The 14,091-nt window shown below is 33.9% G+C and overlaps 1 pseudogene; it reads right to left on the reverse strand.

The window, feature by feature from the left end:
• Positions 1 to 8,144: 8,144 nt before the first annotated feature.
• Positions 8,145 to 10,864, reverse strand: LOC114753759 (phosphoribosylformylglycinamidine cyclo-ligase, chloroplastic/mitochondrial-like; annotated as a pseudogene).
• Positions 10,865 to 14,091: the final 3,227 nt, after the last annotated feature.

Genomic DNA, 14,091 nt, shown 5'->3' on the forward strand with positions numbered 1-14,091 from the left:
ATTAAAAGGACATTATCCGATGCTAAGAGGATAGTGGCAGTACAGGTGTTACGGATTATGTAAATCCTTTATGGGATTAAGGAGCAGTGTTTACGTAAAGTGGGAATTATATTTTGGATCAATGTGAATAATAAATAAGTAAAAATTAGAGTTTTTCCTACTAGGAGGTACCTGTGGGGCACATACTTCTTCTCGTTTGATGACAATTGGAAAATTGTAACTTTTGCTGCTCTCAAGGGTGTACACTATTCTAAACCATCGCTAATATTTTATACCCCCATTGGTTTGCTGGAAGCGAAAGTGCGGCTGAAGAATTGGAAGCGGAACATAAATTGGGCTGTTTGATTCGTTAGAACTCACTTTTATGCGGAATTCACTTTCATAAAAGATAATAGAAGTGGGTTTTTGGGTATGCTCATGAAACTGAAGTAAGTTCAATTAAGGGTGTGTTTGGTTGGGGGGAGGGGAGCGGAGGGAATATGAGCCCCTCCCCTTATTTGGTTGAAAATTTTGGAGGGAAGGGGAGCTAAAATGTCCCCTCCCCTCCCTCCTCCCATTTTGGCTCCCCTCCAAATTGGGGGTTTTTGGAGGGGAGCCAAAATTTTGGACCATTATGTCTTTATGGTTTTTTAATATTCCACTTTACCTATAAATATATTATTATAATATTTATTTTAAATAAAAAATATATTATCCTAAGTAAAAAAATAAAAAATATATACATTATTATAATTAAAAATATATTATAAAAATTATTTTAAAAATAAAAAATTATTTAAATAAAAATTATAATATTATAAAATTAATTTTTTTATAAATATATTATTTATTAAATATATTTTAAAGCTGGAAAAAAAGATAGCCTAAAGAAAATAAATTTTATTTTTCTTAGAGCATATAAAATTTGTTAATTTGATTATTTTAAATATATTATTATATTAATTAGAATAAAAAATTACTATACCAGTTTTTTAATACACATATTAACATGATAAGACTGAATTTTTATTAAATTATATAATTTAAATTAAGATGTAAATTAATTTATATAATATATCAATAAAAAATATAAACTAATATGTAAGGATAAAATGGTGAATTGATTATTACTATCCCTCCCTCCCCTTCTTGAACCAAACAAGGGATCATTAAATACCCTTCCCCTCCCTCCTTTTTAATCAAACCAAATAAGGTGAGGATGAAACCTCCCTAACCCCTCCCTCCCCTCAAACCAAACAGGCCCTAAAGTAAAATTTTAGGATCGTTATGCCTTCATTTTTTTTTAATTGACAACTTTGCCCTTCCTGCATCACGCTCCTTCCCTCTCCTCACGCCATGTCACCCGACCGCCTCCCTCCACTCTTTTGCGGCGACGGCGAGCTATAACAGTGGCAAGGGCAGCGACGGCGAGCTACAGTAACTAGCCAGCGTTCTTCTCCCTCTCCCTTAATCTCTGGTCCTCGTTTCTTGTTTTGGTTCGAACACATCCTTGTGCAGTTACTCGATCCTCTTCCTGTGATTACAGGAGCTATGCGAGTTGGAAGGAGTTCTAAAATGGAGGTTGAGGTGTCCAACTCGAAATCCGTTGTCAAAACTCTGATGGAGAGATGTTGTGGTCGCTGCGATGGGTCTTTCCGACGACCCTCCTCCACCAGCGACGGCGGCGGCGACGACAGCGCAAACCAGTGGCCATGCTCAGATCTGAAGGTCCTAAGGAGTTTCGATTGAGATTCAGAGGTCCTGATGGTTGAAGGTCAGGGAGGAGTAATCTGATTTTATTTTTGACAAATCCCTGTTTTGATTTCAAATGATCCAGTCCTAGTTTATGATCTAATATGATTCTATCGTTAATGAAAAAAGAATTTCGTAGGCTTATGCTATGATTCTTCTCCTTGGGTTTATGACTTTCTTGAGTTTGCTTAAGTTTTCAAATAAAGGCCTCTTACTGTCAATTAAGGATTCCATGGACATGTCGAGACCGAAGGACCTCGTGAGGTCTCTGAAACTTCTGCTTTCAGACCAAAAAATATTCATGGGCATTCTAGTCTTTTCCTGATATAAATATATTAGTGAAATAATTTCATCCATACCAAACACACGTTAAAACCCAATTCTAACCTCACCTCCTATTCTACTTCCACTCCCTTCAAAACCTCTTCCATCTTACCAAATGGGACATTAAGGGACCTTTTGGTACAAGAAAAATGGAGGAAGAGGAAAATTTTTGAGAAAATCACAAATAAAAGCCTCTAAATTATTAAAATTACACAAAGGTTACCTGAATAAGCAAAATTATCATGAGGGATTTAGTCTCATATTACAAATATAAAATCTTGATGAAATATTTGAAATACCCTTCAGTCAAATGACAAGTTGACTATAGGAAATGACAAGTTCACATTAACGAATAACAATTTTAGTAGATCAAATCACAACTTGGTTGAAGGTATGTCAAATGACAAGTTAACTATGGGAAATAACAAGTTTATTTTAACGAATAATAATTTTAATAAATTAAATCACAATTTGACTGAGGGGCATTTCAGACATTTCGCTAAGATGTCATATTTACAATATGGGTCTGGGTCCTTCTTGATAATTTTACTTATTTAGACAATCTCTGTGTAATTTTGATAATTTTGGGGGGTTTTTATTTGTCATTTTTCAAAAATGTTTTCTTAAATTTGGGGATAAAACGGAGATGATGAACCTTTTTTTCGCTTTTAAAAATTATCTAGCAGCTTGAATTTTTTTTTGGGTGGTATCTAATATGTTAAAATAATTTTAAGGTCATTCATAATTCTTAAATATTTTTTTTAATGCTATCTAGTATCTTATACCTAACAACCTAAAATATCTTTTCTAATAGCGTAATGTATTTTAAAGTAATTTTTAATACATCTAGTACCTATTCATCAGCACTCATTATCTTAAATTTATGATACTTGTTGCTACTAAAAAAATATTAAGAGTAAAACTAGACTAAACCAGTTCCATGGAAAAAATATTTTATAATGTTAAGTGTAGTAAAAATTATTTTAGGATATTAGATGAGATTAGAACAATATTTTAAGCTATCAGTTTTTTTTTTTGAAAAAAAAGTGCTTCCATTCCTATTTTACCCCAAGAGTGTAGTTTTGGGATAGAGGACGGAAGCAGACTGTAAAAGAAAAAGAGGAAAGTCAAGTCCAAATTTTAATGAGTTTAATTTTAAAAAAGTTAAAAAACTAGGATTAAAAACTTTCAATTAATTTATAACTCTTTTATTTTAGATCTTCTCTTTGTTACAATTTTAAAATCCTACTTTCCCCATTTTTTAAACTAAGTGGAGGTATATGATCTAAAGGAACAAAGTTACAAGCCAATGTAGTCACTTCAGGTAGTCAACAAAGTTAGGCGTTTACTATCTTGGAATGTTAGGCGTTTACTATCTCGGAACAACGTGACGACTCGCTTGGAATGCTCTGTCGTAATTGGATGGTGAGTCTCTCCCGATATGATTGCCCCTATGGAGGACTCTGATCGTTTACTAACTGTTTAGTGTGAGGGAAATGGGAAGAAGGAATGAAAAAATTAGAAAAATAATTTTAATAAATAAAAAATGTAACATAAAATAGTAAAAGAGAATGAAGTAAAAGTTTTTAACCGTATTATTTTAATTTTTTTAAAATCAAACTCATTAAAATTTCTTCCCTCCTCCCCTCTATTTCCTTCGCATCAAATTTACATTGACCCTTATTGTTCCTCCAGCCTGCATATTCAATGACTCCACATCCGTCTAGATCCAGGTATGTTATTTTCTCCCTTCTTTCGATTACCTTTACAACAAACAACCCCTTTTCCCTCACAACAAACACACTCTTGAGCCCCTTTCCCTCACATCAAACACACCCTGAATTAAACAAGGCAGCAATCTTGTTTCAAATTTGAGACTTATGTACTGAAGATCAGGTCTTAAGTGCTCATCACTGTAATGCAATCTAAACTACTTAAAATCTAATATGGATTGTTTAAATTTAAAATTTTTAATATACAATTTTTTTAATAATAAATTTAACTTTTAAAGATATGTTAGTTATGATATTATATTTATTTTAAATTCTGTATCTATTAAAACAAAATGTTGATTAAAATATATATAAAACTTTAATTTAATCTGAACAATCTAAAATCGATCTAGATGATTCAAATTACTATGAGCATTCCTTACTTATCGCTGAGCACAGAATGTGCTCCCCTAAAGATCATCTCTTCATCTTACTTCTTTTAGTTTGGAAAATTTTATATATTATGATGAGGCTTAACTGAGCTCCTAATATATCATATTATCATTGATGAAGTTATTCAGTTACTCTGATGGATTTTAGGACAACTCATAGCTAGAAACTAGAGAGAGAATAGAGAGACTTCTCTCTAACTAACTTTTAGTCTTCGAGGTTTCCAGGTTTTCTTGTTTAGGAGACACTGCCCCAGAGGAGCTACACTGCCCCAGATCAAAACCATCAGGTGACCTCTTCTCAGCTCTAGTTCTCTTTCTTGTTTAACTTATATTCCGTTTGGTTTGCGTTTTCCTTTTTTCATCAAGAGAAAGAAGATGGCAGGTATGAGAAAAATTGGCAGCATGAGAGAAGGATACGAGAAGCCCTTGTGACAAAAATCAGGGGATGAACTGCAAAGAGATTGATTGAAGATAACAACCTCATATAAGATGGACTTGGTGCAAGCCCAAAATTATTATCAATATTTAACAGTTTTTTAAAAATTATTTTTCATTCTTATTCTATACCAAAATCACCAACAACCTTACCCTTTGCATGTTTTCTGTGATGTGGATTAGGACGGTCAACTATGAAGACACTTGATTTCTTTAGGCTGGGAATTGTGAACAAGACATAGCGGCCTAAACAACTAGATATGCAAGATACCAAGCGTTGCAAGTATTGAGGGTGAGTCATTAAAAGCAGCAATCTATCTAATGCAATAGCGTAAGTACAGCCATAATAAAAATGAAGAGGGACATTTGGTTGGATTTTCCTTTGAAAAGCTTGTCGGCTTTTATCTGTTGTTTTTTTTTTTAAAGCTTTTCCTCTTTTTATTTTTTATTTTTTGGTTTTTTGATGGAGGACAAATTTAAGATTTGATAGATTTTGAATTTTTTGGTATTTAAATTGATGACTTAGCATTTAATAAGGCTAATGAGGCTAGAAAAAGAATTGTATGGTTTATATTTTTGCTCAAATGATTGATTTGAGAAAAATAAAGTTAGGGTTTGTTTGATAAATTTTGATTTATGATAATGGGTTTTAAATTGAAATTTAGTAATTTATTCTAAGTTATTGAATTTTATATTGATCCATGTTAATGAGTTTCGATGAATTTTTACATTGGCTGTTAAGGGCCTAATAGAACCCTTCTCCTTCATTCAGGTTTGAGACTGGTTATACTATATAGGTGAAGTTATTCAAGAAAGAATCTCTAAGTGCATGCTTTTTGTAGATGACATAGTTCTTATGACATAATCAAAAGAAGAAATTAACTCTAGATTGAAGTTATAAAAAAAGACTTTGAAGTCAAAAGGTTTTCACTTGAGTAGGAACAAAACAGAATATATGTTTTGCAATTTTAGGGGGTGGCAAAGCAATAGTGATTTGGAGGTGAAGATGGGGGATCAAATCATTCCTCAAGTATCCAGGTTTAAATACCCAAGATTCATTATACATGAGGATTGTAAAATTGATGGAGACGTTTCTAATAAATTACAAGCTAGTTGGTTAAAGTGAAAGAAAGCTACCAGAGTTATTTGCAATAAGAAGGTACCTAAGAAGCTTAAGGGAAAATTTTATCAGACTGCTATAAAACCAGCTATGTTGTATGGTAGTGAATGTTAGGTGATAAAAGGAAAATATGGACACAAAGTTAAGGCAGCAGAAATAAGGATATTGAGATGAATGTGTGGTCATACAAAAAAAAAAGATTTGAAATAAAAATATCAGAGTAAGAGTCGGTGTGGCGCCTATCCAAAAGAAAATGGCTAAACATCGCTTAAGGTGATTTGGACATGTGCAGAGAAGGCCATTAAAGGCCTCGGTGAGGAGGATAGATCAAACAGTATGGAGTCCCATAAAAAGGGCAGAGGAAGACCAAGAAGAACGCTCAATGATGTCATTGAATGGGGCCTCCTAGTTAACAATATATTTAAGGACTAGGTTGTTGACAGAGTACAATAACATCTTGTGATTCATGTAGCCAACCCCACCTAGTGGGATAAGGCTTTGTTATTGTTTTATTGAATTTTATATTGATGATTGAACAAATTAGATTTGAGGTTTATGATGGAATATAAATATTTATAATTTTGGGTGAATCTTAAGTATTGAAATTTTGGAGGATTTGAGGGGTTGTAGATAACTAATAACTCTAATAAGTGAAAAAAAAAGTTTATTGGAGAAAGAAATGAGATTGTAATAGTGAATTGAGAATTATTTGATTTATAAAATTATTAACAATAAGATTTTTCTCCAGTCCTCCTAAAATTCCCAAAATGCTGCTCATTTTAATTGGAAAAAAAACGTAATTAAACATTTCTCAACCCATCATCACAATCTCATCTATTTTCATAAAGTTTTTCATTTATTGGAATTATTAACTAACTAAGATCCTTAATTTCTTTGAACTTCCATAATTCCAACCTTTAAAGTTTCACCCACAATCATAACTATTTACACTCTATCGTAAGCTCTAGATTCAAATTAAAGAGTCAGTTATATAAATCATAATTTCTCAATCAAATCCTATCTTAAATTTCCTCAAATCAATCATCTAAACAAAATTATTAACCACAGAACTCTTATTGCAACTTCATTAACTTCATTAAAAACTAAATTATCAATTGAAAGACCCAAAAATTCAAAAAATATCAAATCCTAAGTTTTTCCTCCGTCACAAAAACCAAAAACAATAAAAAGAAGAAAATTTAAAGAAATAATACTCCTTCGATCCTTAATGTAGAACATAATTATTGAATTAATTTTTATCATAAATATAAGACTTATTTCACATATTTATCAGTTTTTTTTAAAATTAACCTTATAAATACTCTCTCAACTATAATCAAGTAGAAGAGGGAAAGATGATATTAATGAAGATGATTATAGTATTTTAGGAAAAACATGTTATATTTTTTATAATTAACTAACTTACTTAACTTTCTTAATCTAATCAAATTAGTCAAATAAATCTTATATTAAGGACCAGAGGAGTAATAGATAAAAACTTACCAAGCTCTTGGAAGACAACCTAACGAAATCTCAAATCTGCCCTCTCTACTTCACTCTCTCTCACTCTCAGACTCTCTTTCGGTGTCGCGCTGTGCAGGAGGAGGCGCCAAAGAAAACAGCACAGCAAAGGTCGCGGCTGTTCAGAATGAGGGAGTGGGGATAATACAATGTTTCAACGAATAGTTGGGGGTGCGCGTGACCCCGACCGTTGGTTTGCCAAACTCTTTTTTGCTTGAGTTATTAATTAACCCCGCCGTGCAGGCGCCCACTAATCCACTATTAGATTTGTTCTTTTTTCACTTATTATTATTATTTTTCTCTTTTCTTTTACATTATAGGCATATTTATTTTAAAATTTTCCTAAACTTTAAACAGTTGAATTGACTAAGGTTTTTTTTTTCCCAATACAACGGATAAAAAGGAAAGGACACAACTAGGTATGGGCTGTAGACTGAATCATCACTCTTAAGAGTAATGTAATAAAAAAACTTTATACACTTTGTATTTAAAAAAAAAAAAACCCTTTATGCACTTGTAACCAGGAAAAAAAAAAAAACCTTTTTACACTTCAACTTGAACTGGTGCTTTTATTAGATTTAGATGGGAATCCAAGGCGTTTAGACAGGTTTTCAGAATACATGGCATGATCATTGAACCTCAATGACTTAGAACATAAAAAGCAAAATTGAACATCTTTGCGAGCGACTCGATTATTAGTGCATCGTACAAAATATTGCTAGCCCAGGAACTTTTTATGTAGAAGAGACAAAGCTCCAAATAAACCAGTTACCTGGATCTAAAATGTGAAATTAGTGTCAGGGAAATGTATTTAAAAGGTAACATATGATCATAGTCAAAATAATTGAGTCAACTATAGCTTACCCCCTTCCCTCTTACAACCTCACCAATTTTGTAGACTTTGTCGAGTTCGTTCCCATTATCAAGTATTTTAATTGATGCCTCAGGGCTCACTACAAGCACCATCCCTATGCCCATATTAAATGTTCGCCTCATCTCGCTGTCTTCTATATTTCCAGCCTAATAATGTAAGAAATCATCAGTATTGAATCATCTCCAAATAACTTTCAACAAAATCACTTTTCAATGGAAATAAAAAATAGCAGCAGTTTTACCTCCTCAAGCCATTAGAACACAGGAGGAACTTCCCATGAGTCCTTGTAAATATTGGCGCCAAGGCCTTCAGGAAACACTCTGGGTATGTTATCTGTGAAACCACCACCAGTGATGTGAGCAATTCCCTTAATCCCTCCCTTGCTAACTAAGTCACGAACCTGAAATTAAGAAAGAATACTCATTTGTCAGTAAAATGCATTCAGGGACTTAAAACATAACTCAAGCATTATCCCAAGTCACAGAAAGAATGACCTTTTTAACATAAATAACAGCTGGGGCCATCAGAGCTTCTGCAATCGAAACATCCCCACCAGGAAGTTGGTCTTGCAAGGAAAGACCACTTTGAGCAAGCACTCTGTAAAGATATATGTTATTGATATTAGTCAAGAAGAAAACTAAATGAACAAAATTGCAAAATCTAATGGATTCTTCACCCATATCTGACCTCCGTACAAGAGAAAAGCCATTAGAATGAACTCCACTTGATGGGAGACCAATAAGAACATCACCAGCAGCTATATTCTTCCCACTGATCACGGAGTCCTTTATGATGCCAACTGCACAACCACTAAGATCATACTCACCTTTGTTAATAGAGACCTGGCATCTCTGCAGTCCGAAAAAGATATGAAATCAATTTTCCACGGCGGTTTTCAACCGCCGTGTTTTCTTTACCTTTCAACGTCACTTTTATCAACTTCGCCTTCAAAACCGTCGTAAAAAACCACTATTAACTGCCGTGAAAAGCCTTTTTTCTGGTAGTGCAACCTTTTTTGCCTTTTTTTTTTTTTGGTTTCCTTTTGCTGTTTGTTTAAACATTGTCTTTCATCTGTTTGTTGGATTGTTGTAGCTTCTGTCTGTTTCTTTTGGTTTCTGTTTCTGGTTGTTTGGTAGACTTCTTTCTGGTTATTAATAAAATGATTCTTTTGTCAAAAAAAAAATTTAACATTAATAACGTCAGATACATGAGTGTCAGTGACTGAGCATAAGGAAGAAGGTCCATTTATAACATCAAAAATCTTCAAATAATAAATTAATAATATATTCATAGGGTTAATCTTTCTGCGATAAAATTTCAGCTGAACAAATTACTTCAGTACTTGACTGTTAAACATAGATCGCTGTCAGAAGAATTATGCGTCAGTTATCTACCTTGCTATGTTAAACTGAAAAAAATAAGCAATAATCTATAGTTGATCGTTTAAAATGTCAATCTAAATAATAAATCTGGGCTACAAAAGCTCAAGACTACATCTAATCCCAGAACTTGTGACTGCTCATCTTTCAGACACATACTGGAGAATTATACTTAGCCAAGGAAAAAATAATTTAACAGTATCTGGCGAGGGCTAATGGATTAATGAACAATAAATTAAATACCTGCTACAAATAAAGTAAATTATAAGATTTTCAACACCTCTCCTCCCAAGTGGGCTCAATCAGATTGCTGGCAACCATCAACGATTCCTTTTATAACCTGCATTATACAAAATTAGGTGTGAATATGATAAACTATTCTAGTATTCTGTTGATACTTGATAAATCATATTTAGTTGTCGTTCTTTGAACATGAAGAAAATTTATGGCCAATTTTATGCAACTCTATGCACATTTATTACCACCTTTTCAGCAACGTCAACATCAAGGTGGCCTGTGGCAAAGTAATCAAGGAAAAATCGTGGCTTTGCCCCAGAAGTAATGACGTCATTGACGCTCACTGCAACCTAAAGTAAAGAGCATACACGTGATTCTTTTTTATTGTGAAAGGAAAACAAAAGAATCCAGTTGCCGACCAAATCAATCCCAATTGTCTCATGAATTCCAGTTTCAAAAGCCAGCATCACTTTAGGGCCTGTTTGGGTATCCCCAAACCGTGGTTTCAGAAGCACTTTTCCGCAAAACGAGATAATCTCCTCCACATATTTACTTCGTAATCCGTAAAAGCACTTCTGAAACCATGATTTGGTTTCTATCCAAACACACCCTAATGCCACACCATAGGTGCCGGCGACAAGATATGAATCATCATCTATCCAAAAGAAGTTGGTTAGTCTTACGTTATTAAAAACTATTGGAAGGATTAACCCATGGTTGAAAGAGAAAATACCAAGAGGGATAATACCACCAAAGCCTCCTATTCGAGGTGCCATTTTTGCTATCCTTCGTACAAGTTCTGAACCAGCATCAATATCAACACCAGCATCCTTGTATGTAAGACCTTGGTTATTGTTCAAAGCACCGGCTACGACACTATCCCTCGACGTAGATTTTACGCGGCTACACGAAGCAATTGATCCAATTCCCAGTTTTTCAACTGCTCCATGTACGGAATCAAATTTGCCACCATTGCTACTACTTGCGCATTGACAACTCTCATTGTGCTTGTTAGGCCTTGCTCGGATGGAAACACCAGCAAAGCAACGCGATAGCTCGGCGCAAGCTCCGATACTCATAACTGTTATGAGGAATTTGTGTGGCAATTACGAAACTGCTATTAGAATGGAATTACGAAGACTAGTGTAAAAGGCGAGAGAAATTGAAGGTTTCAGAACCTAAGCCAGAGGAGGAAAGGGGCAGTCTAAGGTGGCAAACGACCACAGTCGCTTGCTGCTTATAAGTCGCAGAATATCAGTAATATATCAGCTGAGCGTAATTTATACGCTAAAATTAAAACACTACTTTAAATAAATTTGCCTCTATTCTTTTCATAATTTTTAATAAAATTTAAATCCTAGAAAGTATAATATAATCTTTACAACGAATAATCTAGGGGAATCACACCCGCACGCAAACGCAGCAGGTGTCCACTGGAAATCTTTGAGAAAAGAAAACACACGCAAAGGAAGCAGATTTGAAGCAGAAATTTGTTAAAAGAATACACAAGAAGCATATTTCATTTGAAGCAGAAATCTGTGTAAATAAGAAGAAGAAGAAGAAACCGAACAAATGGAAGGACAAAAGAGAAGAGGGAAAAACCTGGAGAAGAGGGAGAAGCACAGCTGATGACGGCGAAGGCGAGCAGGTAAACGGACGCTGCAGAAGCGCGGCGCATAGGGAGGAACAAAACTACAGCATGGAACAGTGAACGAAGGTGACGGAGCCGAGGGGAATTTGGGGCTTTTAATGTCTGGTATTTTGTCAATGTAATTAAATGACTAAAATGTTATTATATTAAAAAGTATATGAACAAATCGAGAACTAGCAACGATAAGTGTTGAATAATAAATAACAAGAAATATACTGATAATGATAAGTTATTTATTAATAAGTTATAAATTAGTAATGACAAGTGTTGAATAGTCAATGACAAGAAATGTATTGGTATAGAAAAATTTGGTAGCTTTTTTTTTCTAAATACGATATAAAGGCATTTTACTCATTTAACTATATTTGTAAAATACCGGGCATCACTTTCTTCTATGTTATTTCTAACTTTTAAGTGTCTAAGTTAGAAAATGATAATTTTTTAAGGTTTTTTCCCCTAAAATTTTCTCTTATCGTAAGTTAGTTTATAAAACACTGTAAGGGAGTATTTGGATAGAAACTAAATCATGATTTTAAAAGTACTTTTATGATATACGAAGTAAATATGTAGAAGAATTTATCTCATTTTGCAGAAAAGTACTTCTGAAAAACACTTTTGGATACTTCCAAACACCTTTTAGGTAAAGGTAATAAAGTAGAGTGACGGTCTTGCAACGGTGTGGACAGGAATAACCCGCACCTCAGTGGGCTGGTAACAGAAATAGCTGATATACAAAGCATAAATAGGCAGTCAAAAAAAGATACACAAAGCATGAATAGTTAGATATGGTGATAACCACTGTCAGAAATATTATTAGAGGATTGAAATTTTGTTAACATTATTTGTCGGTATATTTATAAGTTTTTCGATCATCATTTAACTTGTTCAAGTCACATACCTTCTTTAATCTTTAAAATTTATAATCAATCGTAGTATTAATCCCCCAAGTTTGTGAACCCTACCTTCCATCATTCTAGAGAGTACAATACTGCATATAGCCTTTTTTCTAATTTTATTCTTTTGAGCAGATAACATGTAAAACTCTAAATTATAGATAAATAATTTCCTAAACTTCAAGTAAGGTGAAGATAAATGCATAATTTAGAGAAATTCACTATCAAATTATTTTAGTCTTTTATGCGCACATAAACATAACCATTTGATAAAAAGATAGTTTAATTAAAAATAAATATACTTCTTCGATCCTAAATATAACACCTATTTTGTAGTGTAATTTATATTACAAAATGGATTTTATATTTAAAACTAGAGGGATAATTAAAATTTATAAATGAAAACGAAGCATAAAAAGTAATTCAAATATCTTTAAGAAAGGAAAAAAATAATTTACTGTTTGCCTGTTTATATCTTGGTACCCCTTAATGCGCCATCAACCGTTAGATCACTAGGTTCCCCTTGTACAACTTCGCTTCCCCCAGACAAGGGGATGGTATTATCACAGCTACCTCCAGAGTTCCAATCCCCATTGACGAAATGCCTCGGTGATAGAGTCCTAACGAATGCTTTAAGTTAGGAAACATCTGAAGGAGTGATATAAGTGGCAGCAAATTGGTTTAAAACACTGTACCTAATGGCCTTGCAGAATCTGTTTCAGCAGAATTTCAGTAAGGTAAATGCAATTCACAAACTAGCTGAATCAAGATTCAGTGAAAATGCAAAGTTCAGAAACTGACTAGACAATTCCTCACAATGCACATACGAGATTTTCCAGCAATTTTACGATCCCAGCAATTAGTGAACCAATCAGCAGCTTAAAATTTATAGCAACTAACAAGAAAAAAAACAACTGAAACTTACTGAAAGATCCCATAAAAAGCTTAAGACAGTGAGGGCTTCAGCAACTGATAATCAAAGCGCACAAAGATTTCAGCCAGTAACCAAATGAGCATTCAAGGAGAAATTGTCAAGAACTAACAGACCACTCTAGCAGCAGTTAAGCACACCACCAGAATCGAGCACATAGGAGTCCACTAAGTGAAAAATATGTGTGTGCATAAAGGGAGGGAAAATGCGAGTTGGTGCAACGCAATTCTGGGGAAGCGGAGTGAAAATTCAGTAGCTCAACCAGATTAAAATCAATACAGCAAGTGAAAATGCACAAATAATGATTATGCAAGTGTATGAACGATGAAAGTTTCCAAAAACGATGTTTCAAAGCAAATCTGGATAGTTCAGTAAAGAGTTACAACGAACACCAGTTTCAGCTTAAAAACAATGGAAAACTCTAAGCTTCTTACTTTGTCACGAATCTAGGAAAGTGTGGGAAAATTTCAGAAAGCAACAAACTGAGTTCACAACGAATCTAACTGGTAACCAGGTGCACGCACTCAATGACCAATGCCAAGAACTGAATGGAATATGTATTGAGCAATTTAAATTTGCTGCCAGCTGAGTAAAAACACTCTAATTCAAGGAATAACAAGCTGAGCGCAGCAACTAAGACAAATCTCCAGCAAAGAGACCGATGATGAGCAGCAGCAGAAATCCAATCCAAAAATGCACCACAACAGCGCGGCAACTGAAAATTATGCAGAGGCACCGATGGATGGAGAAAGCAACTGTACAAAAGCCAAAGACCAATGAATATCCGGTTGTGATTCCCTAAAGTGTGCCAATTTCAGTCAACGAAGCTCT

This window comes from Neltuma alba, unplaced genomic scaffold (assembly GCF_004799145.2).
Source record: "Neltuma alba isolate B1F8T4 unplaced genomic scaffold, ASM479914v2 tig00001210_pilon, whole genome shotgun sequence".
NCBI lineage: Eukaryota > Viridiplantae > Streptophyta > Magnoliopsida > Fabales > Fabaceae > Neltuma > Neltuma alba.